Raw genomic sequence first — 3,990 nt, 5'->3', positions numbered from 1 at the left:
TCTCTTATTGAATGATCTTACTGAATTTCAAAATCTGACAAAAGCCATAAAAGAAGTATACTGTTAAGATAACTGGAACAACTTGGAGCAGAAAATCTGTGAGACCCATTCCACAACACTTTACTGTGTATGTCAAAGTACACAATAATTATGTCCTTCTATGCCACTTAGAAGCTGCAGTTACAAGATTAACCAATATTAAACTAGTTTTATAAAATCATTATTTTATGATGAGAGGGATCAAGGCAGTGTAGTAAAACAGGTATTAGAAAGTTGGGAGACTGAGTTATAGGTCCAAATCTGACTGTGATCTAACTTGACACATTACGGAACCTCTCCATGCTTCATGTCCTCACATGTGAAATGAAGAAGGCAGCTGATGTGTTCTCTATAGATGCTCTTCTATCCCTAGAATTCTATGACTTTGGCCATCCCAGAGGGCAGGACTGCAATGGTCAAAGGCATAAACTCTGGTGTCAGAATTCCCTGTTTTAATTCTGGCTCAGCATTTATTAGCAGTGTGAATTAAACCTTCCATGTACTTTAGTTTTCTCATCCACAAAGTGTTGCCTCATATGCTTCTTGAGAGGATTAAATGACTTAATACATGGAAATTAATATGCCTAGAACATAATATTTAATAATTTTTAGCTATTTTTTTATCTGAGAAAACCTCTGAAAGAAAACTTGGTGGTATGATTTCACTCATATGTGGAAGATAAAAACAAGAACAACAACAAACAAACACATAGTCACAAAGAACAGATTGGTGGTTACCAAAAGGGAAGGGGGAGGAGGAAGGGTGAAAGGGGTAAAGGGGCATGTGTGTACTGTGACAGATGGCAATTAGACTTTGGGTGGTGAGCACAATATTATCTACACAGAAATTGAAATATGATGTACACCTGAAATTTATACAATGTTATTAAACAATGTTACCTCAATAAAAATTTAATTAAATAAAAATTAAAAGAAAAAGAAAACTTGGTGGCTTGTCAGAAGTAACAGCTATTTGGGAGCAAAATTAGAAATATAATCCTTGATTTTATTTCTTTCCATTTTACTAAACTGGTAAGAACAGATACTACACTTGATCTTAGCCAAAAGGCTGAGAAGCGATCTCATTTTACTAAAAATTCTAAATGTTTCTATAAAATCATTGCTTCAGAAGTGACTTTTTTCTCTACAAGGTATTGAAAATGAAAATGTAATCATCCCTGTATATAGGAAAACGTTTACAGGTTTTTCTTCAAAATGTCTGTGTACCTCTAACTATGGTGGAAAATGTTGAGAGCTTTTGAAAAAATATTATGGAATATTTAGCAACAGCAGAAATTTATTTCAGACCTAAAATTATAAATAATAAGATTCAAAATGTGAAATACCCAATCTTGTACATGGTGGTCTATAAGGCAATTTCAGGCAATTGAATAACAGAATATTTTTCTGATTGTGAACATGGCCCTATTCCTTTGATTTATTAAAAAAAAAATTCCAGTGTTTTAGCAATATTTAGTTCACTTGCTTAGCTAATTTAACATAATTGTTACTCATAACTTATATTAAAATAAGCATACAGTATTTCTTTTGCAGAACTTAAAGAGGAAAACGTATTTAGTGACAGCTCCTTATCACTTGTTTCTCACTTGCTTTCAAGTTTAGTTTTCACAGCCATGCTCAAGGAAGGGTATTATTATCCTCTGGTTCATACAAGGGAATGAGGCTTACACAGCTTGTGAATGGCAGGTCCAGGATTTATTCAAGCCCAAAGGCCAAATTCTGGGTTCATTCTGCTGACCATCAGCCTCTCCCTCAGTGTGCAAAATAACTGGGATTCTATTGAATAAAAGAGGCATCCTATGATGAATCTGAAAGTGCATGGGGTCTGGAGTTAGAGAACCTGACTTTGAGGCTTAGATCTCTCACTGCTCTTAAAGCTGACTGAAATTTTCTCAGAAAGAAAATGATTGCTCTTTGAATGAGGGTATATGAGTAGCTATGTTTGGAAACTGTGAAATACCATGCAGGTAATGTTATTACTATTATTATTTTTGTTATTTTTAAATATAAATATAATATGAATTTTAAATATGAATTTTCTTATCATATAGCTGAGGATTTATTTACTTCTTAAACTCTTTTGCGGTTGTTTCTTGATGTCCCTTCTTTTCTTATTCTCCTCCTGCTTAGCCTCCATCCTACCACACCTTCTCTGTCTCCTCCTGCTGTAGCCCTGGTTGGTACGTCCAAAGTCTTTTCTCCTGTCATCTCTTCATTGTGGTCACATTCAGTTGAGTGCTTGGTCTCGCTCTTCCAGTGGCTTTAACTGACTGTCTCAGGCCAATGACTAAAATGTGCACTTTCAGCTCTAACCTCTCGTTTAAGTGCCAGACTTATATTTTCAAGTGACTTTTCTATCTCTCCGGCTTTATATTCTACAGGCTTCACAAATTCAAAAATCAAACAAATTAATTCACTATCTTCCTTGCTCAATTTTTCTTTCCTATGTCTCTTCTCACATTAACAGCATAATTACCATCAACCAATTTTTCAAGCTAGAAAAATAGTAGTCACTCTTAAATTTTCTCTCTCCTTCACTGCCTAAATGTAGTTAGGTTCCAAGAATTATTTATTCTAACTTATATAGATTTGAAACCTCTCTCTCCTTTCCGTTCTGACTTGCGCTGCCTTGGTTGGGATCCTTATTGATGCTTGTCAGATCTCTCACAGTAGCTTTCTTTTTTTTTTATTTTTTGTTTATTGTGGTAACATTGGTTTATAACATTGTATAAATTTCAGGTGTATATCATTATACTTCTATTTCTGCATGGATTACATCATGTTCTCATGTTCACCACCCAAATACTAATGCAAGCCATCGCCACACACATGTGCCTTATTATCCCTTTTGCCCTCCTCCCTCCCTCATTCCCCTCTGGTAACCACCAATCCAATCTCTGTCTCTATGCGTTTGTTTGTTGTTGTTATCTACTACTTAATGAGGGAGATCATACGGTATTTGACTTTCTCCCTCTAACTTATTTCACTTTGCATAATACCCTCACTGTCCATCCATGTTGTCACAAATGGCTGGATTTCATTGTTTCTTATGACTGAGTACTATTCCATTGTGTATATATACCACATCTTTATCCATCCGTCCCTTGATGGGCACATAGGTTGCTTCCAAGTCTTGGCTATTGTGACCAATGCTGCAATAAACACAGGGGTGCATGTATCTTTACACATTGGTGTTTTCATGTTCTTTGGATAAATACCCAGCAGTGGAATAGCTGGATCGTATGGTAGTTCTGTTCTTCATTTTTTGGGGAATCTCCATACTGTTTTCCATGGTGGCTGCACCAGTTTGCACTCCCACCAGCAGTGGATGAGAGTTCCTTCTCTCCACATCCTCTCCAACACTTGTTGTTTCCTGTCTTGTTAATTATAGCCATTCTGATGGGCATAAGGTGATATTTCATTGTGGTTTTGATTTGCATTTCCCTAATAATTAGTGATTTTGAACATCTTTTCATGTGTCTGTTGGCCATCTGTATATCTTCTTTGAAGAAATGTCTGTTCAGGTCTTTTGCCCATTTTTTAATTGGGTTGTTAGTTTTTTTTGTTGTTGAGATGCATGAGTTCTTTATATATTTTGGAGATTAACCCCTTATCAGATATATGGTTTGCAAATATCTTCTCCCAATTGTTAGGTTGTCTTTTCGTTTTGTTGATGGTTTCCTTTGCTGTGCAGAAGCTTTTTAGTTTGATGTAATCCCATTTGTTTATTTTTTCTATTGTTTCTCTTGCCCGGTCAGACGTGGTGCTTGCAAATATGTTGCTAAGGCCAATGTCGAAGAGCATACTGCTTATGTTTTCATCTAGAAGTTTCATGGTTTCAGGTCTTACATTCAAGTCTTTAATCCATTTTGAGTTAATTTTTGTGTATGGTGTAAGGTAATGGTCTACTTTCATTTTTTTGCATGTGGC

The 3,990-nt window shown here is 35.6% G+C and overlaps 1 pseudogene; it reads right to left on the bottom strand.

The window, feature by feature from the left end:
• Positions 1-1,003: 1,003 nt before the first annotated feature.
• LOC131415115 (U2 spliceosomal RNA) lies at positions 1,004-1,120 on the bottom strand (annotated as a pseudogene).
• Positions 1,121-3,990: the final 2,870 nt, after the last annotated feature.

Source organism: Diceros bicornis, chromosome 15 (genome assembly GCF_020826845.1).
Source record: "Diceros bicornis minor isolate mBicDic1 chromosome 15, mDicBic1.mat.cur, whole genome shotgun sequence".
NCBI lineage: Eukaryota > Metazoa > Chordata > Mammalia > Perissodactyla > Rhinocerotidae > Diceros > Diceros bicornis.
The sequence above is the reverse complement of the archived record's forward strand: the minus strand, read 5'-3'. Positions and strand labels throughout refer to the sequence as shown.